Source organism: Cynocephalus volans, chromosome 1 (assembly GCF_027409185.1).
Source record: "Cynocephalus volans isolate mCynVol1 chromosome 1, mCynVol1.pri, whole genome shotgun sequence".
NCBI lineage: Eukaryota > Metazoa > Chordata > Mammalia > Dermoptera > Cynocephalidae > Cynocephalus > Cynocephalus volans.
The window spans coordinates 5,382,351-5,407,948 of record NC_084460.1 but is presented as its reverse complement, the minus strand read 5'-3'; the positions used below and the strand labels follow the sequence as shown (position 1 = coordinate 5,407,948).

Below are 25,598 nucleotides of genomic sequence, written 5' to 3'. Positions count from 1 at the left end.
AGTTATTTTAAAGTCAGGTTAAGGGTGTGTGCATGTGTGCACACACACAGAAGAGTTGGAACAGAGAGAGACAATTTGATATTAGTGACATGATTTCAACTCCAGTGTCAAATCAAAAACAACAGACTATGCAGATACTTAGAAGTTTACTGCTGAATGCCCACAGCCAGCCTGTGGCCACCAAGGGTCTCATTCCGTGTCTGAAACCTTTGGCAGACATGGCTTCTCATTAAACAGTGCTTAACAAGAACTTGGCCGAAGAGGGTACAGGTGGGAGGGAAGAAGAGTTCAGCTATCACCTGGGGTTCAGGGGAAACTACAAATATATCTTTAGCTGTGTATACGTATCACAAATGGACATTCTCCTATTTGGAGAATGACACGTTACATGGAAGATTTTGCTCTCTTAATGCTAACGTTGGAAATATCCAGGAAACAAACTATGACAGGCTAAGAACACTTGTGATTTGGTGTTTAAGAATGCTTGCACTGTATGTACTCGCACTGACAGGATGGTGCAATGGTCCTCAGCTGATATCTCTGGCTTGGTTTTCTGTGAAAATAGTGCTACAAGAACTCTGCATAACCAAGAGGATGAGTAAATGTTTCTGAATGTTAGAAAAAAGCACTTCAAGAACTGAAACCAACACCAAGTCAGGAGGCATGAAGGGCATCTCCCTAACTTCTCCCTCCCATTACTGTAAGTTGGAATAAAGCAAGGTTCTCAGTGAGACGGCAGCTAACTCCAGGAAAGCCACAGGCATACGCCCAACTCACAGCTTTGCTTTCCTTCAGTGTCCTGTTATTTTCTTCCTTTGCCCTTCTATCTCCTCTCTCTTCTCCCAACCTGCCTATGTGAAGAATCTTTATTTCCATTCCACACACACCCCGAAAAATCCCATACTTCTGAGATGCTAAGAGGGTTCTTGGCTGCTCTGTCACAGTTGTCCTTCCTTGAGTTACGTCTGCTATAGTCAATCAGGAGATCATATTTAAAAAGCAAATTATTTCTGAAAATTTTATACACCATGAACAAATCCCATGGATTAACGATTTCCAGACATTACTCCTTTTACCTTGAGAGTAATTCAGGCTTCAGGTTGAAAAAAAGATTTGGGAAAAACAAAAATGAGAAAGACTGTAACCTCCCATGTGGTTAGTGAACTAATCTCTCCCTCAAAACATTTAAATTGCTGCATAGCACAAACTCTTATGCACATCACCATTTCAATATTACTAGTTGTCATGCTCAAACAAAGCTTTATTACTTGAGGTTATAAAAGTCACTATGAGAAAAGAGGCTCAGCATAGTAAAAGCCAGAAATCCTGCAAACCGTGGCTGACGTTATATAGCATAAGTTAAACAGCCAGAGGAATTCAAGATTAAATAACCTGGAGCATGACAAACCTCATGATCTCCAGTCAAAGTAGAGAGAGAGAGAGAGAGAGAGAGAGAGAGAGAGAGAGAGAGAGAGAGAGAGAGAGAGAGAGAGAGTGTGTGTGTGTGTGTGTGTGTGTGTGTGTGTGTGTGTGTGTGTGTGTGTGTGTGTAAAACTGTATCTTTGGGAAAAAGGCCCATGTGCCCTAATTCCCTCTACTCTAAACACAGGATCATGAAGTGCTGACTGACGATCAATTCTGAAGTGTAGTGGCAGAGCGGAGCAGTCCCACTGGAACATGAGACACAGAATGGGCAGAAAGAGCAAGCCCTAGCATGTGCCAGAGCTGACAGATCCTCAGAGAGACACAGTACCAGCAAGTGAAAGAATGGTGTAGGCGGGCCACGGAAGAAAGTTCCAAGGAAGCAGAAATTGGGGTACATACATCTAGACTGGCTACATGATCTAACAGAGAGTAAGTGGGTCCCTAGTTTAGCTATAAGGTGAGAGGACAGTAAGAAAAAAAAAGTTAAGTTTGTATAGAATCTTCATATCTATCTGTTTTATTTACCAGGCTCTACCCTTACCAGGCTCTACCCACACCTTTCAGTACTCATAAAAAAGCTACCATACACATTGACCTATATCCAAACTTTGTAGCAATTTTAGTGAAGAAATCCAAAGGACAGAGACCATGTTTCTGATATAATCAGAGTACCTAATACACATATTATGAGTGTTTAGAAAACAGGGAACAGAGTGAGTGAGTGATGCTCACTTTGGCAGCACATATACTAAAATTGGAACGATACAGAGAAGATTCGCATGGCCCCTGGGCAAGGGTGACATGCAAACTCGTGAAGTGTTCCATATTTTTATCTGAATAATGGTGACCATCATCATGAGTACACAAGAAAGAACGAAACCCACAGTTAAAACAAAAATGCCAGCAAGAAAGACAAAGAAGCTAAAATCATTCCACCTTAAATTCCCAACTCACATTGAAGAAGAGAATTAAAAAGGGAAATAATGATCAAAAGATATTTAAACCACCTAAACAAGTAGCAATTAAATGACAGGAATTAAACAACGCTTCTCAATAACTCCTCTGAATGTGAATGGACTAAACTCCTCATTCAAAAGACACAGACTGACTGACTGGATTAAAAAGATAGACCCAAGTACACGCTGTCTTCAAGAAACCCACCTCACCTGTAAAGACACTCACAGACTAAAAGTGAAGGGATGGAAAAAGATATACCATGCAAATGAAAACCAAAAACGAGCTGGAGTAGCTATTCTTATATCGGACAAAATAGACTTTAAACCAAAAAACATTAAAAAAGACAAAGAAGGCCACTATATAATGATAAAGGGAACTATCCAGCTAGAAGACATAACAATCATAAACATGTATGCACCAAATACCGGAGCACCCAGATATATTAAGCAAACACTCTTAGACCTAAAGAAGGAGATAGGACCTAGTACATTAATAGTGGGTGATCTGAACACCCCTTTATCCATATGGGACAGAACTTCCAGGCAGCAAGTCAACAAAGAGACACAGGATTTAATCTACACCCTAGACCAACTGGACTTGGCAGATATACACAGAACATTTCACCCAGCAGCTAAAGAATACATGTTCTTCTCATCAGCTCATGACACATTCTCCAGGATAGACCACATATTAGGTCACAAATCTAGTCTCAGGAAATTTTTAAAAATTGAAATCATTCCAACAATCTTTTCAGACCACAATGGACTAAAACTGGAGATAAACAATAAGCAAATTGCTGGAAGCTATACAAATACATGGAAAATAAATAATAGGCTCCTGAATGACCTATGGGACCAAGAAGAAATTAAACAGGAAATCAAATAATTTCTAGAAACTAATGAAAATAAAGACACATCATACCAAAACTTGTGGGATACTGCAAAAGCAGTACTAAGAAGCAAATTTATTGCAGTAAATGCTTATATCAAAAAAATGGAAAGACTCCAAATAAACTACCTAACGCTACACCTCAAAGAACTTGAAAAACAACAACAATCCAAACCTAAAGGCAGTAGATGGAAAGAAATAATTAAGATCAGAGTAGAACTAAATGAAATAGAGACCCAAAAAACAATAGGAAAGATCAAAAAAACTAAAAGTTGGTTTTTCAATAAGATAAACAAAATAGACATACCATTAGCTAGATTAACAAAAAAAAGGAAAGAAAAGACCCAAATAGCAAAAGTCAGAAATGAAAAGGGAGACATTACAACTGACACCACAGAAACACAAAGAATCATTACAGACTATTATAAATAGCTGTATGACAACAAATTTGAAAATCTGGAAGATATGGATAAGTTTTTAGACACATATAAATTACCAAGACTGAACCAAGAAGCGAGAGAAAACCTGAACAGGCCAATAACAAGCAAGGAGATTGAAGTGGTAATTAGCAATCTTCCAACAAAAAAAAGTCCAGATGGCTTTACCGCTGAATTCTATCAAACTTTTAAAGAGGAGTTAATATTAATTTTCATGAAACTGTTCCAAACAATTGAAACAGATGCTACTCTCCCAAACTCATTCTATGAGGCCAACATAACTCTGATACCAAAACCAGATAAAGACACAACAAAAAAAAGAAAATTACAGGCCAATATCCTTGATGAACCTGGATGCTAAAATCCTCAACAAAATATTAGCAATTAGAATACAGCAACATATTAAAAAAATTATACACCATGATCAAGTGGGATTCATCCCAGGGATGCAAGGATGGTTCAACATACGAATGAATTGTCAATAAATGTGATACATCACATCAACAAGCTCAAGGACAAAGATCATATGACCATCTCAATAGATGCTGAAAAGCATTTGACAAAATTCAACATTCCTTCATGATAAAGACTCTCAACAAATTAGGTATAGAAGAAAAATATCTTAACACAATAAAAGCCATTTATGTTAAGCCCACCGCCAGTATTATTCTGAATGGGGAAAATTTGAAGGCCTTCCTCTAAGGACAGGAACAAGACAAGGATGTCCACTCTCACCACTTCTATCCAACATAGTACTGGAGGTACTAGCTAGAGCAATCAGGCAAGAGAAAGAAATAAAGGGAATCCAGATTGGAAACGATGAAGTCAAACTTTCCCTATTTGCAGATGACATGATACTATATATAGAAAAACCTAAAGACTCTATCAAAAAACTCCTAGAGCTGGTTAATAACTTCAGCAATGCTGCAGGATACAAAATAAACACCCCCAAATCAGTAGCATTTATATACTCAAATAATGAATAAACAGAAAGAGAAAGAAAATAAGCCCATTTACAATTGTCACCAAAAAAATACGATACCTAGGGATAAATTTAACCAAGAAGGTGAAAGACCTCTACAGTGAGAATTATAAACCACTTCTGAAAGAAATTAAAGACACAAAATGATGAAAAGATATTCCATGCTCCTGGATTGGAAGAATTAACATTGTGAAAATGTCTATACTACCCAAAGCAATCTACAGATTCAATGCAATCCCCATCAAAATACCAATGTAATTCTCCACAGAAATGGAAAAAACAATCTTACCTTTCATATGGAAAAACAAAAGACCCCGAATAACCAAAGCAATCCTGAACAAAACAAACAAACAAACAAACAAACAAACAAAGCTGGAGGCATAACTCTGCCTGACTTCAAATTATACCACAAAGCTGCTGTAACCCAAACAGCATGGTACTGGTATAAAAATAGACATTCAGACAAGTGGAGTAGAATTGAGAACCCAGAAATCACTCCTCAGGCTTACAGCCATCTGATATTAGACAAAGGCAATAAAAATCTACATTGGGGAAAAGATTGCCTCTTCAACAAGTGGTGCTGGGAAAACTGTATATCCATATGCGGAAGAATGAAACTAGATATGCATCTCTCACCATACACTAAAATTAACTCAAAATGGATTAATGACCTAGGTATAAGACCGGAAACTGTAAAATTACTAAGGGAAAATATAGGTGAAACACTTCAGCAGCTAGGTCTGGGCACAGGCTTTATGAACATGAACCTGAAAGCACAAGCAGCAAAAGAAAAAATAAACAAATGGGACTATATCAAACTAAAAAGTTTCTGCACAGCAAAAGAAACAATCAACAGAGTGAAAAGACAACCTACAGAGTGGGAGAAAGTTTTTGCCAACTATGCATCCGACAAGGGACTAATATCCAGAATGTATATAGAACTCAAGCAGTAAAAAAATAAATGACCCAATTAAAAAATGGGCAAAGGAGCTGAATAGACATTTTTCAAAGGAAGACATACAAATGGCCAACAGATACATGAAAAAATGCTCAACATCAATAGTCATCAGGGAAATGCAAATTAAAACCACATTGAGATACCACCTCACTCCAGTTAGACTGGCTATAATCAAAAAGACTGTGAATAATAAATGCTGGTGAGGGCGTGGAGAGAAGGGAACACTACCGCACTGCTGGTGGGACTGTAAATTAGTACAACCGCTTTGGAAAACAATTTGGAGGTTTCTCAAACAACTACAGACAGATCCTCCATATGATCCAGCAATCCCTCTTCTGGGTATATATACAGAGAAATGGAAATCATCATGTCGAAGAGATACCTGCACTCCCATGTTTACTGCAGCTCTGTTTACAATAGCCAAGATATGGAACCAACCTAAATGTCCATTAATAGATGATTGGATAAGGAAACTGTGTTATATATACACTATGGAATACTACTCTGTCATAAAAAAGAATGAAATACTCCTGTTTGCAACAACATGGATGAACCTGGAGAAACTTATGTTGAGTGAAACAAGCAAAGCACAGAAGGATAAATACCGCATGTGCTCACTCATATGTGGGAGCTAAGAGAGAAAGGAAGGCAGGAAAGAAAGACCACAGTAGTGCCGTGATCCAACAGAGGGAGGGAACATTCCTAGGGCTGCAAATTGGAGTTGAGAGAGGTTGGGGGATAACTGGGAGGGGACAAAGCATACAAAAGTAATTTCTGGTAATGGATATGCTCCCAGTATGAATCTGACCCCCATATCATGGTCAGGAGGGGGGACAATCAGCTTTGTATCTCATGAATATTTGTAATAAATAAATAAATAAGTTTTTAAAAACTTTAAAAAATAAGAATGAGTGAGTGATCTCTCCAACTTTCGAGGTCTTTTCTTCACCATGTTAATCTGTTCAAGTTATTAGTTGCTTTTCCCTGGTTCTTTTACCAGGGAATACTTTTGGTATCACAGACTTTAACAGCATCTAACAGGAGGAATCACTCTCTCCACACTTTAAGCAATCTGCCCAAATATATGCACTGCACAATTCTGAGGGATTCTTCATACTCAGTTGCCATGTGGGCTGCAGCAGCTATAATCTTGTATGAGCTGCTACTGATGACAGGAAATAAAAAGCCTTTCTTGGATCATCCACAGGGAGCAAAGCCTCTGCCATCTTGTTCATTTAAGCAATAAGATCTCATGCCGCTTGGTCTGACACATTTCTGTAATTCGTCTGTCTAATAAACCATCCACACATAATTTCCCACATGCAGCACTTCAAAGAACACGGCAAAGCTATTCTAAGGCTGACCTGCATGCCTCACATTATCTTGTGAGTTCAGTACTGTACATTCTATTTAACTATATAACTATTCAGCTTCCCCTGATTTCATTAACGTGCTCTGTCTCATGATCATATATTTCTGTGCACAAGAATAAAGCCTCACACCCAAGTGTTACTTTAACCACATATGTGCACACGCACACACACGAAATGTAGTATTATTGGCTGGGGCCAGGCTCCTCTGAACTGGAACTCCTGCCTCCTGGCATCTCCTGGAGCAATGACAACTTGCACCTTGCAGGAAAGCACAGCTGTTTGCCTGACTGTTTGCCCTTATCTGCTCATGTCAGTTAATTCCCTCATGAATTTCTTTCCTTTTCTTTTTTTTTAATAGCCTGGAATTAAATTAACTTAGGTGGTCCTCTGCGTCTTATGATCTTAACTAAGAATTGCACCTACTTGAACATTTTTCTGGGAAAAGCTGCTGTGACATCGCAGCACCTTTCAGAACTCCACTTAATGCAACACGGTAGTCTCCATTCCTTAGTGCAAAGGAAGGAAATGTGGCTGCTGTGGTTATAGTCAGAAATAGGAACCATTCAAACACTGTAGCCAGGAGCATGCAGGCCTTGGCTGGTGACATCATGTTAATCACTGGGTATCCTGTTTCAGAGACTGTGGTGAAAAGTGGCTTTTTTATCCAGAAGCTGCCTTTACCAGAGACAGATTTATATCACTTATGTTACGTGCTATGAAATCTTTACTATGCATTGACCACTCTGTGAAGAAGTGCACAACTACAGAGCAATAGCTAGAGAGCATGGGCTCTGGAGACAGACTGACTTGATTCCAGACTTCTGGCTAGAAGATCCAGAGCAAAGTTACCTTGGCAACAGTATATCTTTTGGGGTTGCAATAATCCATGTGCCTGCCACATAGTAAGCTTTTTCAATAATTATTAACGACTATTATTTCCAAGCATCTGTTTCATCATCTGTAAAATGGAAACAATAATTCCATCTTTGTGAGGACTTGAGCACATGTAAAATACAAGTTATTCTTGATAACTCTGCCTGACATTTTGACCATGAGGACATTTTAACCCCACCCTTTGTGTCTGGCCTCACCACGGACTATCAATGGTTAGGTGAGGCATGTAAAGTGATGAGAAGCACAAAGAAGAATTGGATAAGAAATACAATAGGCCAGGAGTTGACAAATTACAGTCCATGGGCCAAACCCAGCAATGCCAGGACCTGTTTTTGTACGGTCTATCAGCCAAGTGTGGTTTTTACATTTAAAAATCAAAAGAATATTTGTGACATGTAGAAGTTATAAGAAAATCAAATTCCAGTGTCCATAAGTAAAGTTTTATTAGTTCATAGTCATACTTATTCATTTACATATTCTCCGTAATATGTAATATTCATTTACATATTGTCCATAGCTTTCACACTACAACAGCAGAACTGAATGGTTTTGACAGAAAGTGTAACACTTGCAAAGCATAAAACATTTACTACCTGGACCTTTAAAAAAAAGTCTGTCAATCCCAGATAACAAGGCCCTTGAACTATTAGAGAGGAAACTCTCATCATTTTCACACAAATTAAGAAATAATTGCTGCTTTCAAAAAATCCATTCAAAATAAATATTACTTGTATCAACAGTAATATCCATGTAAATAAAACATTGGCTAAATGGAAGACTGAATTTGGCAATAGGCATAAAAAGAAAACTGACGGTTGTAGAAAGTTATAATTAGTAAAATCTGGTATATGCAAAAACACGATTGATAAATAAAATCATTACACAATTTAAATATGAAAAAACTGATACTAATTAAAATGATTCTGTAAAATAAGAAAATTTTAAAATCTGGACATTTTCAATTTTATGTAAAGAAAATTGATCAATAAATTAAACAGGATTAACTTACTTTTGACTCCATAAAGTACATGATGTTGGTATGACCTGAATTAAATATTTGAGAATAGGTTAAATATTTCTATTGAACCAAACATTCTGAAGGTTAAACAAGTTTAAAATGCTCATTGGATCAAAACAGCATCCTGTACTCATTTTTAAAATATAGAACATAAAAGTTGGAAGAAACTGTAGAGATCATCTAGGTCATCACCCCCTTCCCCTTGCCTAATTTTCTAAGTGAACAATTCAAGACCTGGAAAGATGGGTGGGGCTAAGTCACTCCGCACCAGTGGTAGTGGTCACAGTTTGATGTTTCTTACCTTGCCCGATTACAGAACACGCAGGCTTTGCACCATCACTTTTGGCTGAATAGTTCCTGTGGGCAAGTTGACTTTCTGAACTATAACTGGGCTTTCAGATTGTTTTCTCTATTTTCTAAACCAAGAAAGACTGGAAACAAGTTAGGACATTTCTTGGAAGAACCAGAGCTTCTTGATAATGAATATATCCCCACTTCTCAAACTTCTTCATTAGTGCACTGACTCAGGCCCTCAGCATCACTCTACAGGACAGAGCAGGAAGCTCTTAACTGCTCTTCCTGTTTCCAGTCCACCCTCTACAGATCGCCATGACATGCCGAGATCTTCATGATCCACCTGCTGCTGACTGTGCCATCCTCATGGCTTGTCCCTCCCTCTCTGACACTCTGGTGATTTTAAAATAAGCCCACAGTTTCTTTGCCATTCCTCCTTTCAGAAAGTGGTGCCTAGGCCCCCTTTACCCCACTAAATATGGGATGGTCTTAGTGACTCGCTTCTAAGGAACAGAATGTGGTAGAAGTGTATAACTTTTGATTCTAGGTCATAAAAGGCATTGGTTTCCCTCTTGCTCTCGTCTCTTGGATCATCCGTTTTGGGTGACCCTTGCCACCATGTCACAAGGACACTCCAGCAGCCCTGTGGAGAGTTCCATATGGCAAGGAACCGAAGGTTCTTGCCAGCAGCCAGCATAAACTGTGAATGAGCCGTCTTGGAACAGGATGCTCCATCCCCAGTCAAGGTTTTGGATAACTGCAGTCCCAAATGACATCTTGACTGCAAGCCCGTGAGAGATCTCAAGTAAGAACTACCCAGATCAGCTACTCCTTAATTCCTGACCCATAAGAACCATTGAGATAACAAATGTTTATTGTTGTTTTATGCTGCCACGTTGCAGGGTAATGTGTTACACAGCAATAGGTAAATAATAATACACCCTAAGCAGTATCTATAGTTAATTACTAAGAGTACACTACATTTTTTATGTTGCTTATACTTCTTTTTTTTTTTTTTTTTTTTGGGCAGCTGGCTGGTAGTGCTTATACTTCTACACTTTTGCAAATGCCATGTTCTTGTCTAAAATTATATCTGCCTGGCAAATGCCTATTGCTCCTTCAAGCATTAGCTCATGTCACCTCTTCTGTGAACCCTTGAATCTCTTGTGGAGACCTGGGTTTCCATACTGCATCTTGCATAATTTCTCTGTGGGAGAAAATCAGTTGTTCAGTATTTGTTTCATGATCTTGAAACATGTATTTCTTTCCATGAACCCAGTGTAGTGTAGGTACATGGTAGATGCCCAATAAATACTTCTGAATTAATTCTATTTCTCATATCAGTAAGTTTTAAAACAAAATAATAAAAGCTTCCAACCACATTTATGGAATTATTCTATGTGAATTTGAAGACCCAGGTGTAAGTAATAAAGGAGTGTGGAGAATGAGCTTTCCAGTTTGCTAAAACAAAGTCAGGGATGAACATCCTGGGTTAATGCCTGGAAGATGTAACAATATGGATAGCACTAGATTTTTATACAGTGACTCACCAACAAATGACTGTGTGACCAAATATAGGATGTTTTCATTTGACATGCAGAATGCCAAGAGCAAAATCTGAATAACTTATTTCATATTCACACGAAAAGGAATCCAGACAGCGTAAGCCCTTTTTAGGCTTGCCAAATCTCTTCTCATGCAAAAAATTTGTGATTCTAGTCTTGAAATTCAGGAAGACATAGTGGTCTATGTTCAGTGTTGACTATCTTTCAGTGAAAAAAAATGAAGTCATGCTAATAAGTGTTTTGCCTTAAAACCTGAATTTTCACCAAAAAGAACAAGTCATCTGTTTTGAATATTTTATAGACTAAGCCTCTATTTGTGCTCTGCTTTGATCTCTTAGCATAATAGGAAGCCAGTGACAGAGTCCAGCTACACCTCAATCAAGTGTGCTCATTTAATTTATCCCAGAAATGTTGACTGCCAGGTCCAGCTGGAAACCTTGTCATCCTAGGATCAGGAAGAAGGAAGACACATCAAGGAAGAATAGCTCTATTGTTTTGGTTGAGGATGCAGTTTTGTGTCCAAGAAAATATGCATTTAACCCAAAACAGATATAGTAATCCTAAAGACAGAGAGAATGTACAGAAAATAACAAATTAGTGGGGAGCCGAGGACAAGTTAATTAAAGTAATGCTGTAGAACCCTATTGGAACAAGACTGTTGTTTATAGTATTTCAGATAAAATGTGAGTCAAATCATATCCTTCACAACATAACTGTATAAAATAAAGATGTGATATAATAAACAAGTGTTAGGCTTGTCTTCTTACAGTGGTATTAAAAAGGGTTTCCAATGTATGTTAACTGAAGGTGAAGGGTAATGAACTTAATAATATAACATTCTAGAAGGTACACTAGACACTGACTGGAGCTAAGATCAGCGTGGGACACTAATACACACGAATGCTGTCAGATTACAAGATAACCTATTAGAGTGCAGGGAGACACTAAAAGATTAAAAATAGCTACTAATACTGCATGAAACTGTAAATAAACGCATGCAACTTTTCTTTAGGTTGAAAACTCACAATTTTTTCATCCAATATTTATTGAGCTCTGTAGGGTCCCAACATTTTCAGATGACTATGTGAAAAAGAAGATATGAAAAATTTTATTTTGCACAAAATGCAAGGACATTTTGTTATCCAAGAAGAATGTGTAAATTATAAATAATACCACAAACAGGCGGAAGATAGTTCTTCCTCATTAGTCAAATGCTGACCTTCATTAAGATATGAACCCATGCATCTGAAAGCATATGTTCCAGAAATGCTTAAAACAGTTGTTCATTCTCAGTCTAAGAAATAAATCAAGTTTGTCACAGGACAATGTCACCTGAAAGCACTCAACAAAAAACACAAAAATACAGAATATACCTGTGGAACACTATAAATGATGTCTTAAAAATACATTAAGAGAAAGGTTCTCTATCGTAAATTACAATGTACTCACGTGGCCTAAGAAGTCTCTGCCTCAGTGTCATCCTCATTGTCATTTATTGAGCACTTCCTGCATGCTAGGCAAAGGGCTACGTGCACTGAATACATTATTATATTTAATCGTCACAGTAACCTTTGGTGTAGATTTTGTCATTGCCATTTAACAAATGAGGAACCTGATGCCTAGAGAAGAGGTGAAGTGATTTGTAGGAAGTTACATAGCTACCAAGCTGGATTCAAATTAGGTCTAAAGGCAAAGCATACTGTTTACCACCAAGCTAAAAGGCTGTAAAAATAATATAACTGCCCTAGAGGGGAAACAAAAGAAAATATATCTTCTCAGCTTCACAGGTGGGATGTGGTATTACATTAAAAAATAAAGAAGACAGGGCCGACCCCATGGCACACTCGGGAGAGTACGGCGCTGGGAGTGCAGTGGCGCTCCTGCCACGGGTTCGGATCCTATAAAGCGATGGCCGGTGCGCTCACTGGCTGAGCGCAGTGTGGACGACACCAAGCCAAGGGTTGCGATCCCCTTACCGGTCACAAAAAAGGCAAAAAAAAATAAAAAAATAAAAATAAAAAAATAAAGAAGACAGAAACTTACAGGTACACTGTTGTGCACGTATCACAGTTATGACAACACCACATAAGAAAAACAGTAACACAGGACTGGGACACATCAAAATATTAACTGAGATTGCATCAGGGTAGGGGGAATACCAGCAATCCCTTTCTTTTCTATTTTCCAAGTTAAGAGGTTAGTGCTAATTAGTGTTGACTACAAATCTTCCTCCTCTCAATCCAACTTCCTTATGAAAAAGTTCTGATATGTACCGAAGCACCTAGGTCTCACACAAAGGAAGCCCCCACATAGTAAATTACACAGTATGTGTAATTTCTGACAGGTAGAGAGGAGAGATTATAAATCTAGGAGATATGGTAAGGCCTACTCCTTTCTTGTCTGCTACTAGAAATGGGAAAATGGGACTATTGGGTATGCTTCTGTCTTGATGGGCATTCAGTTCTAGAAGGCTCTGTCTGGGATTTAAGAAAAAAAGAATAGGTGAAAGGGGGCTTGAGATACTTCTAGGCTGGTGACAAGTTATTGCAGAAATCCTAGGTGAGAATAAAATTTGTAAATTTGTTACAGTATCCTTTTGTTGCAGCTCCCAGGGGCCTAAACGTCCTAGTGTGCCACTAGAAGGAGGGCAGAGACACCCAGTTTGAAGAAATCTCAACAGCTATAAAATTTGTATAGCAGGAAAATGTTTTATAAGAAAAAAGAGGAAGATAGAATCTGGCTCAGTCACAAACTATTCTAAATGATGAAGAAAAAAAGAATGAGAAATTGAATTTAGAGGTACAAAGGTAGACAGAACATGGTAAGAAAAAGTGAGGCAAATGTTTTAGACATGATTATAATTAGGAAATAAAAGCAGTATTCCGTTTCTATGATAATGTTGAGAGAGTTTTCAGATCTGAACTATTCTGCATTACTGTGTCTTACTCTATGAACTATTACAGTCCACAAAGCATGTAATATAGTTGTAGTCTAAATGTGGCAAAAGTTGTAGCTTAGAGCAAAGATCCTAGAATTCTGGAATTTCTGCAAGTTATCCAAAAGCATTTGGGTTCTAGAGAATGTTGATGCTTAGGAAGAGAGTCTAACCCTAAAAATAAAAAGATCTGGTGTCTTCCACCAATGTTAATGACTACACTCTGCTCTCATCAACACTCCTCTGACTTACCTATAAAGAATGTTTTAAAAACTAAGACTTCCTGTATTAGACTCCATATACCATGAAAAGGCTATATAGAAGTGAATGTTGGCTACATACAGGTTAGCAAACAACACCGATTGTTTGTACAGAAAATTATGGATTTACAAACTACTTTCACATTCATTACATCAGTGCCTCAAGAAAAGTAGGATAAGTATCATTACATTCATTTTAGGAATGAATAAACTGAGGTTCAGAGAGATCAATAAATTACTTGAAGTCTCTGACCTTTATTCAATGCTTTTTCCATTACATGAAATAGACATTTACATTTTTCTTGGATAATTCATGTTAAACAGAAAAATGGACATATCTGAATCTTGAGGAATGCTTGGTGAATTAGAGACAGAAAAATGAAAGTTGATTCTAATATTGGAATCTAGAATACTGTCACAGAAAAACAACTTTGGTATTTGAAAGATTGTGCTAAAAGCTCTGCCCAAGTCATGTAAGCAGATCAACACTGTCCTATAGTCATTCTGGAAATCCAAAAACACACTGAGGAGGAGTGATATGCTTGAGACCTTTGTCTACAGAGGAGTGGCTATTGCTGTAACCTCTTTTTCTGTTCCCTCCGCTGTTATGAGGTAAGGCTGGATAGTACAGATGGCACATGTTCTTAGTTAAGTCAGAGATTCAGGAATTTGGGCTGGTGAGAATGCTGGTATAGAAATCTGCTTTGTTTATCATGAGCCTCTATACACTTGGGGAGAAGGAGAGGAAAGCAGAAAGTGGAAGAGGCTGCTATCCACTGTAGCAGGAAAATGGTGCTATCCCCCAGGATGTGGCTGCATTATCATACTAAGAGTGCTCTCAGGGCTGGCTGGTTTGCTCACTTGCTTAGAGCATGGTGCTGATAACACCAAGGTTCAGGATTTGATCCCGGTACCCACCACCTGCCCCCCAAAATCAAAGGAAAAGTACTCTCATTCCCATCTACCAAACACAATCCAGCACAAGCACCTTACCAAAATTACTCATGTATGCATGCTACAGACCATGGAGTGAAGATTTTCTTTACACAACAGAAACACAAATTAAATATTCCTACCAGCAAGGAATTCTACTTCTGTTCTAGTCTAAGCAGTAGCACGTTATTCCAAAGCAAAAAAAAAAAAAAAAGTTAACAGCCAACTGAACAGTAAGAAATGAAAACATTTTTTTCTTAGGTTTTAAATATTGAAAGAAAAGCTTCTAGAGGTCCCAAGCCACACTAGCATTTCCCTGGCTATAAGTTAGTGATTTACTGTTGACCCGTGGAGCACGTATATGAGTATAGAGTACATATGAGGGGTCTTCAAACAGTTCATGGGAGGATTCATAACACCCTTGACTTCTACTTTTCCATGAACTTTCCGAAGTACCCTTGTATATTACTAGCTGTCACCAAGACACTATTTTAGCAGATGGTGGGTAGAGAGAGTCACAGAGGATTATTTCAATGCTTATTTTTCTTTAAAATGTCACAACCAGTTTTAGTTCATTTACTTCTTGGGATAAAGAGACAATAAAGGAAAAAGGGAAGATTATAATGCGCTTCCTTTAGGCTGTGTGGGATTCTATTTTTCTGCTTAAAACACCAGGGAAGGTCTCTAACTGCCTTGAGGATCTTTAGAACAAGGAGCAATTATTCTTTTCAAACCCCAATACAAATAAACTATTTTGTTTTAAACAAATAAAGATGAACATACAGAATATTCGTACTTGATGCTCTAATAGAGTATTTATATAGAGAGAATGGGCTTTAGTTTAAATAAATAACAGGAGAGTAGTAAAAGTGTAGTTGAAGGTCATTAAAGTCACGTATTTATGAAGTTGTCCTTCCATGACCCACTCCAATTTTTCTATTACCTCTCCATTAAAAACATCTTACTGGCTAGCCACAAAAACAAACAAACAAAAAACAACCAAACCAAACCAAAACAAAAACAACCTGTCCCCGCCAAAAACCCCCAACCCTACATTGTATGTGCAATCAGATTATTCTTTTCCCTGAAGACTTAACCCAGGGTACCTGCTCACTCATTATGGCACTATGAGATGGTTCCTCTTCTCCCGCCAACAGTCAATGTTAGAAGACTGGACCAATGCTTAGTCAAGCTGGGGGGCAACCAACTTCCTGAAGTAAGTACTGTTTACCCACGGCATCTCATCCACTCTGAGACTTCAAAAATAAGAGTATTAAAAAGAAACACAGATTGGGTGCTGGTTACTCAGTTGGTTAGAGCATGGTGCTGCTGATAACACCAAAGTCAGGGGTTCGATCCCTGTACTGGCCATCTGCCAAACCAAACAAACAAACAAACAAAAAGAACACACACACATGTATAAAGGAAACCATATTATCTGGCAACTTGCCATCCAGAAAACACTAAAAGTCACTATTCAACAAGTACTCATTGAACGCCTATTATTTGCCAGACAACACTTATGTCTACCTTTACTGTCACTTTATATTGCTGCTTGCTGATTTAAGAATGAAAAAGTAGATTTCAAGTCTAAGGATGTTCCTGAAACAAAGAGGGATATTTCATAATAATAAGCAGGTCTGTTTATTAGGAGTACACAACAATGATAAATGGGTATGTAACCAACCCAGCCAGAGCTTCAAAATACATAAAGCAAAAACTGACAGAAATCAAACAACAAACAGAAAACTCCCCAAATATAGCTGAAGATTTTAATACTCCTCTCTGTAATTAACAGACCCCCCCCCCCCACAAATTCGGTGAAGACTTGGAAGATCTGAAAAACTGTATCACCCAACCTGACCTAATTCATATTTATAAAACACTATATGTAAGGCTGAAAGAATTCCTTTAAAGAACACACAGTATGTTCATCAAGATAAATCATATTCTGGGCAATAAAAAATCTCAAAAATATAAAATATTTAAAATAATACAATGTATGTTCTCTGATCACAGTGGGATTATAGGGGTGTTAAAAGATAACATGGGGCACATGAAAATTTTAGAGTTTATTTGAGTAGACTGCAATTAATGAATCAGGCAGTGCCAGGCCGCAAGTGGTTTGGGGGCTCCAGTGAAAGGGTGCAGGGGGAAGGCCTTCATAAGGTGAAAGCAGAGGCAAGGTAAAGAAAACGCCTGGTTGGTTAAAGGTGGAGTAGCAGCCTTATTCGAATCATTCCAATGCAAAGCCCCTAGTTAGAGGTTAGCTGGACAGTTTCCGATTGGTTAAGCTTAAGTATTGGAAAGTCCCTAGTTCGGTGTTAGCTGGTGGTCTCTGATTGGCCTACAATATGAACATTTACACTGTGTTGGGTTTCAGTCTGCTTATATAGGAACCCAAGGCTCTGGACTGCCTCATCCTAATGGCCTCCCAACTAGTTTTTTTTTTTTAATTTTTTAAAAATTTAAACACTAGAAATAAGAGACAAGATACCTGTTCATTCTCTGTACCAGCAGCTGCCAAAAACAAAAAACAAAAAAACCAACTCCCCCCGCCCATAAGATACCTAAGAAAAAACTCAAAACTTAAAAACCAACCTAGACACCTTTGGATCAAACTTTGCCCATCAGGAGAGAACAATTAATGCTTGTTGAACGGTCTGCAGCTGTGAACACTCTCATGCTGCCCTCAGAATGCTGGGCTCGGGCAACGTCAATCAGCAGCGCATACCCTGCACTCCAGGTACTGTTCCTCCCACACACAGGAAGTACTCCTGCACTGTCAGGCAGTCGGGGTAACTCCTCCCCTTAGAGTTTTGCTAAAAACCTTAACTAACCTCAAAAACAAAGCAAAAGTTTCTGGTCAAGATGGTGGAATAAACCGTCCCCATCTTCCAGAAATCAACGAAATTACAACTATATAAAAAAGCAACAACAGCCAAGCTGGGGCCGCTGGAGTTCAGAAGGAGGAGGAGAGACCTACAGAGTGTATGAAGGCGGGAGAAGCCACGATGAGAGAAAGAAAAAACTGCTCTGACCATTTTGTGCCGCGGCCCCTTTAAAACCAGAGCTGCTGAGCGCAGGGAGCAGGAGCTGGCAAAGCCGCAGCTGTGCCCTTCGGATGGAGTTGCCTGGAGGAGGCAGGGGAGAAGAGGGCCCCCAGGCCAGCAAGACCACTAATAGGGTTCCCATGGACCCACACAGGAGCGACGAGCCAGAACAACTGAAAAAATGGAGCCATTCAGAGGCCGGTGAGTCATTGCAAGGGACTGGTGCATGGCCTGTCCCATGGGAAGTGTTTGCAGCACAGGCAGTGGGAGAGACAGGCCCACCAGGGGAACACTGGGGCACAGCAAGGACAGCTGATCTGCACCCCAGTCAGCGTAGGACCAATCAGAGGAGACTGGTCAGGAATATAGAATTGCATGGGGTGTAGTTTGATGATAAGACTCAGGCCCAGATCAGAGTTTCTACACAACCCAGGCGCACCAGGTCTCTTGAGAGCTGGAAGTGCAAATACAGTTGACCATTATAACCTGTGCTGCACAAAAAGCCTTCCCTAGGGAAGCAGCAGCAAAGCAGCAATTTAGCCAAACCACACAGTTCAAGTACTGGTCGAAACGGGAAGTTCCCCCACTTTAGAAGAAAGCAAAGGACAAAAAAATTAGTTCTGGCTCAGAGGCACCGCCAGTGCCTCGGCTCCACCCTGGAATGTGAGGCTGGAGCCAGGTACCGGACCCCCCTCCCACAACCTGGCACACAGTGCCAGTGCCTGGGGGCCTGCCAGCAACCCAAGGCATGGAGAAGGGGAATGGACCCCCTCCCACAACCAGGCACACCATGACAGCACCTTGGGGGGTGCCTGGGGACCCAAGGCATGGAGCCGAGGACCGGACCCCCATCCCACAACCAGGCACACTGCGCCAGCACCTTGGGGTGTGCTCAGGGACCTGAGGCCTGGAGCCAAGAACTGGACCCCCATCTCACAACCAGGCACACCACGCCAAGGCATCGGGGCCAACCTGGGGACCCGAGGTATGGAGCCAGGAACTGGACTCCCCTCCCACAACCAGGTGCATACTGCCTGCACCAAGGAGCATGCCAAAAACATCACCTCCGTGTGGGTGGCCCACCACAGCCACCACAATAACCATGGCTGCTGTGAAAGCAACTAGACGCCACAATCACCACACAGATGGTCCACCAGCTACTGGAGTGCATGGACACAAGGAGAGTCACCAGCAGAGATAAAGAAGAGGATGTCTCTCTCCACAAAGCCCATTCCAGAGTGACAGAAGAAGCATCTGCTCTACGATAATATTGGGGGACCTGATCACACCTCTCAGCATTGGACAGATCATCTAGGCAACAAATCAACAGAGTAACCATTATTCTTTCAGAAGGAGAAAAGAAATTTAGGGTAATTAAAGGGGGGAGGGGGGAGAAATTGGACAAGGGGCATAAAGAATAAGTATGATTTGTAAAATATATATGCTAGTAATATTGATTTGATCAACATATCTCAATGTTGAACCCCCAAAATATGTATAATCAATTTTGATTTAATAAAAATTTTAAAAAACCCAAAAAACTGACAGTCCCCTTATCAGTTATTATATTGCGAGAACTCACCCAAAGCAGAGAGGGGGCAAGGACCTTGAGCTTGGCCCAGTAACCAGGCCATGGTGGTCTGCAGAGGTGGGTTAATTCTGAGTCCTGTCTTGTGCCTGTGGTCACTCAGGACTGAGTGTTCCCAGCATACTGTGTATCTGAGTATAGTGGAATTATGTTCCCCCCAAATTCACTGAAGCTTGAACTATGTCCCCTAAGTTTTATGTATTAGAAACTTGGCCCCCACTGTCACTGTTAAGGGTGTGGGAAATCCTAAAAAAAAAATACCCAAAAAACTCCCCCCAAAAACCAGAACAAAATATATTTTAAAAAGAGTGAAGATCCCACTTAATGAAAGCTGGAAAATTATTTTTAAAAAGTCAGTTCCTTGTTTATAGTGTTTTTCTGGATCAAATTTTTAAAAGGCAGTCCTCAAATTTGTATCTCTACTGAAAAGTGTTTAAATTTATTTAAGAACTCAGTTCCTAGCTATTAGGTTGTTCAAGATTCAAAGTCTTTGCAACAAGAATAGGTGTATACCTTTGCTAAAGGAAACCCAGAATGTGAACATATTTAAAAATAATAAATTATGCAAATGATTTTTTAAAAGACTTTTTGCATCCTAAGCAGTTCAAATCAAGGAAGCCTAGGCAAACAGCACCAATCCTTTAATATGGTAATAAATCAACCAATTCAATAAACAAATAGCCAAATAGCCCAGTTCCCAAACAGAGAATAAAAGGCTAAACAAAAAGCAGTTCTTTTTAAAAACTTTTTTTATTTTTTGTGGCTGGTCAGTAGCAAGGATGAACACTGGACATTGGTGTAATCAGCACCATGTTCTAACCAACTGGTCTAACCAGCCAGCTGTTCTTGTACATTTCAAAACCTTTAAATATTTAAAAGGAAACGAAGAAGGCTGCCTCTTTTTTCCACTAAGAAAAATGTTTCAAATAATATTCAGTGCATATTTTGAGTATGTTTTTGCCAGAGAATCACTGTTACTTTTGTTTTGTTTAATTAAAAAGTTTTAAATTGTAGTAATACATATAACATAAAATTTACCTTCTTAACCATTTTTTTTCTTTTTTAAAGATGACCGGTAAGGGGATCTCAACCCTTGGCTTGGTGTTGTCAGCACCACGCTCTCCCGAGTGAGCCATGGGCCGGCCCAACCTTCTTAACCATTTTTAAGTGCACAGTTCAGTACTGCTAAGTATACTCACAATGTTGTGCAAACATTCTCCAGAACTTTTTCATCTTGCAAAACTATATTCATATATTTAAACCTTATATTCATTAAAAAACTCCCCATTTTCTCCATTACTTCTGTTTTTTAAAAGACTTTATCTCTTGAATAAAATAATGAAAAACATGCTTTCCATTTTGAAATGAAAAATTAATGGAAAAAAAGGAATTTAAATGTAGAAATTTATTTCACAGTCAACTTCTTTTCTTCTCAAGAATAGGACCCTTCCCTGAAAGTGAGAGACAGCTTAGTAAATAGAGTAAAAGGAGGTGAGTGCCAGGTTTAAAAAGACCATAGTCTTGGAGTCTTCTTTATACTATATGTCATTGGTATTTGAAGCAAGAAAGGTATATCAAATCCACATAAGGAAATGAATCCAGGAGGAAAAGTACATTTGTAGTTTATAACCCTAAAATACATGGAGAGTAGTTATAAATTAGTACAACTTACATATGTTGCTAGTATGGGGTCCCTTTCTACTTAACTAGGTTTTAAGAAGAGTTTCTTATTGATATTTTCCATTATTTTTTAATTAGATATTCTTATGGGAATATTCTTACGGGAGAAGAGATTTCTTTTCTCATCCATTGATAGGTTCGTGGCTGAGATCTCTATACCAAAAGACAGATTAATAAGAGAAAAGCATACAAATTTATTTACTATAAGTCTTATATGATACGGGAGGGAGCCTTTGGAAATGAAGACCCCTCAAAACAGGTAAATCTGTGTATTTTCAAGCTAACGATGATGAAGAGTGGACAGTTGGAGAATATGATTTCAGGACCAAAGGGTATGATCTAATGGTAATAAAGTGGGCGAAACTTAGCAAGGCCTATTTGTTCTTCTCTGTGTTCTTCTGTCTTTAGAGATAAGGATATTCCTTTCCTCCAGGAATAGGGTGGGCACTGCTGGAATGAAGGTTTTATGACCTACTTTAGAGGAAGGCCAGAGAATTATTTTATGGCCTGCTTTAGGGGTGATGGGCGAGTGGAAGGTCAGAGAGGCCTTCCTGCTTCTCCTCTCTGCAGTAGCATGTCCTGAACCCCATCACTTACTCTCCTTTCTCCTGTAATCAGTATACATACAAAGGTATAATAACCTCTTCAGAAAACATTTGCTGTGTTTACTTACTGGAGGCGGGTCAAGTTGTGGCTTAATCAGACACATCTGGGCTCAGATCTGGCTTCTACTGCCCACTGGCTGTGTGTGAGCCTAGCTAAGTTAGCGAACTTCTCTGTGCTTCCTCAGCAGTAAGACAAGGAGAGTGGTGTCTGTCTCCTGCGATTGTTGCATTGGACTGAATGAGAACAGTGTTTGACACTTGGTAGTATTCTTTAAACGGTAACTACTAGTGTCATCCATCATTTATCTATTTCCCAATGTCCTTGTGTGTGTTGGTAACTACTAGTGTCATCCATCATTTATCTATTTCCCAATGTCCTTGTCAAAAGCAACTTCCTTTCCCAAAATATTTTTCGTTTGCCATGGGTTCAAGCAGCATCTGAATTGTTTATGTTGCAGCACATGCTGATTAATGATAAGAAGAGATGGGGGCTCAGAGAAGGCGGGGCCCTGCTGTGCAGGGTATGCAGAGAGCTCTGGTGGAAAGCTTGCTATGGTAAAGCAGAGGTCAGAGTTCTGAGACAGCCAGAGAGAATCTAAGACGGAAGGATTAGGAGTGAAGGCAGTAGAACCCTCTGGAAAATCACGAAAAGCAGAAATGAGGATTTTAAATTTATACTGAGGGAGGGGAAGGAGGTGAAGCCTGAAAGGCAGAAAGCAGGTTGTGTGCCTAGGACAAAGAAGAGACTGGTTAAAGACATTCTGAGGAGGGTTGATAGGAAATGCTACTGAAGTGGAGTTCAGGTGGTGCGAGCACAGTCTGAATCCGGAGCTGAGGATGAGAGAACTCTTACCCAATCCTCCTATTTAGAGAGAGCCAAGAAGAAGAAACAGAGAAAGTGGGGAAGGGAGGGAGGAAGAGAGGAAAGGGAGAAGGGCATCAGAGCTGTAACTGGTTAGCTTCTGTCTTCAGCTTAGAGGCATTAACAGACAACATTGATTGAGCAACCATGGTATGCAAAGGCACTGCTTCAAGGGCTTCATATTTCCTCATTCAGTCATTGAACAGCCCTGTGAGGTAGGCATATATGTATATTATTATCCCAGTTTTACAAATGAGATAAGTGAAGTACATAGAGGTTTGGAACCAGGTAATTTGGTTCCAAAGCCAACATTCTGACCAGGACCCTAAAGCATCAGAGTTAGATAAGGAGGCACTCGAGTCAGAAGACATGGAAGCTGATTACTATTTTAATCCTCTGTAAAGCTGAATATGTAACTGTTCTTGTGACAACCTCACATTTGTAGTTTGTCTATTTGAGTTATGGGTGATCTATGTTAAAAAGTGTGGATGGGGGATAATTATGGAATGAAAGAAAAGACAAAGACACTCTCTGTTTCAGCTGGGCTGATTTCCCTGCTCTTAGGTTGGAAACTCCTTCAAGTTGATTCTTATCTAAAATGCTTTTCTTTTCTCCTTCCATCTACTCAAACTTTACCCAGCCTCCAAAATCCACTCTTCCCTTCCTAATCTCTATGATTCCAAATTCCTCACTAGATTCCTGGGTAGTTGCATGTGTAAAACTGATCAGTGAAGTGGTGTCAGAAACCAATTAGGAGGTAAGAGAGCATGCCTGGGGTCCTAGGCAGGATCTGAGGGCAGCACCCCCTGCCCGGAAGCAGGCAAGAGAACAGACCAAAAACACCACTTTTGTGTGGGTGGCCCATCACAGCCACCTCCACAGCCATGGCTGCCACAAAAGTGATCAATGCCACAGCAGTAGTTACGGCCACTGTGCAGGTGGCTCACCCAACACTCAACTGCATTGACACAAGGAGAGTCACCAGTGGAAGCTGGAAAAAGAGGACATCTTTCTCCTCAAAGCCCACTCCAGAGTAATAGAAGAAGCTCTAATAATAGAAGACTGCTCTACCAGATGATCAGACATCAATGTACAGATACTAGAAATAAGAAAACCCAAGAAAATATGACACCACCAAAAGAATACAATAGTTCTCAAATACCAGAGCAGGAAACCCTTGAAATGATGAAAAGGACTTCTGAGCAATAATCATAAGGAAACTCACTGAGATATGAGAAGACTCAGACAACACAATGAAATGAAAAAAAAAAAAAAAAAATCCAGGCTCTGAAGGAGGAAATTTACAAGGAGATTAATACCTTAAAAAAGAATGTAGCAAAACTCATGGAACTGAAAGATTCACTCAGTGAAGTAAAAAACACAACCAAGAGCTTAAGCAGCAGGCTAGAACAAGCAGAAGAAAGAATTTCTGATCTTGAAGATAGTCTTTTTGAAAGACATGAAAAGGAAAAAAATAATTTTAAAAAATGAGGAAAATCTGAGAGAGGTAGTTAGCAGACAACCTTAAGCGCACACACATTCAAATCATGGGTGTTCCAGAAGGGGAGGAAAAAGGAAAAGGCAAGGAAAAACCTATTCAACAAAATAAAAATGGAAACCTTCACAGGTGTAGGGAGAGGCATGGACCTTCAGATCCAGGAGGCTCAAAGATCCCTAAACAGATTAAACACAAAAAGATCCTCTCCAAGACACATTATAGACAAACTGGAAAAGCTCAAAGACAAAGAGAGAATCGTAAAAGAAGTGAAAAGCATCAGGTCACCTATAAGGGAGCCAATATCAGACTAACAGCAGACTTCTCAACAGGAACTCTACACGCCAGAAGAGAATAGGATGATATATTCAAAATACTAAAAGAAAAAAATTGTCAGCCAAGAATACTATACCCAGCAAGGCTATCTTTCAGAAACAAGGGGAAAATAGTGTATTTTCCAGACAAACAAAAGCAGCAGGGGTTCACCACCACATGACTGGCCCAACAAGAAATCTTCAAGGGAGTCCTGCATCTGGAATCCAAAAACCAATAATCACTATGATGAATACACAAGAAAGAACAAAACCTACTGGTAGAACAGAAATGCAAATGAGAAAGAGAAACTAAATCTTACCACCACAAAAGCTATAATAACAAATTAATAATGCCCCTACTTTATTTCTGATTTTAGTAATTTCAGTCTTCTTTCTCTTTTTCTTTGTCAGTCTAGATAAAGGTAAGCAAATTTTGTTGATCTTTTTAAAGAATCAATTTTTGGTTTTGTTGATTTTCTCTATTGTTTTTTAATTCTCTATTTCATATATTTCTGTTGTAATCTTTGTTATTTCCTACTTATATTTGCTTTTGGTTTAGTTTGCTCTTCTTTTTCTATTTTCTTTTTAAAGAAAATGTAATTTTATTAATATTATTTTTTTACATTTCTAGGATGTTGTTGCAGAGCAGTTGGGAGGGAGGGAGAGAGGGGAAAGGGGAAGGAAATGTGATGGAAGAAGGAGGAGGGGCGGAATTGAGGCCTGTGGCATTCCCACAGGAGAGACCATGGAGCTTCCATCAGTGGCTTGGTCATTGCCAGGCTGGGTGCAGATGTCAGAGGGGTGTGGCAAAAGCCCTTCCCCCCACTACCCCACCTTGGGAACCTGGGGCCCTCCTTGCTGTGGCTTGGTGGTTGTTGCTGGGCTGGTTGTACATGTTGAAAGGGGTGTGGCCAAGGTCCGTAACCCCCCACCACCCTAGCTTGGGAGAGCCCGGGGCACTTCCTGTAGCAGCCTGGTCATTGTCCCTGGGCTGGCTGTGTGTGTCAGGGGTGTGTGGCCTACGCCCTCAGACCCCCAATTACCCCAGTTTGGGAGAGCCTGGAGTGCTTCTTGCAGTGGTT

The 25,598-nt window shown here is 39.5% G+C and overlaps 1 protein-coding gene and 1 non-coding gene across 16 annotated transcripts in view; one reads left to right on the top strand and one right to left on the bottom strand.

The window, feature by feature from the left end:
* The window catches only part of ERC1 (ELKS/RAB6-interacting/CAST family member 1), a 523,885-nt gene that overhangs the window by 59,667 nt on the left and 438,620 nt on the right, over window positions 1–25,598 (bottom strand). The gene's annotated exons all lie outside the window — the stretch shown is intronic.
* Window positions 2,150–2,256, top strand: LOC134365130 (U6 spliceosomal RNA). The gene has a single exon (XR_010021935.1). It is a non-coding gene; the product is annotated as a U6 spliceosomal RNA (small nuclear RNA).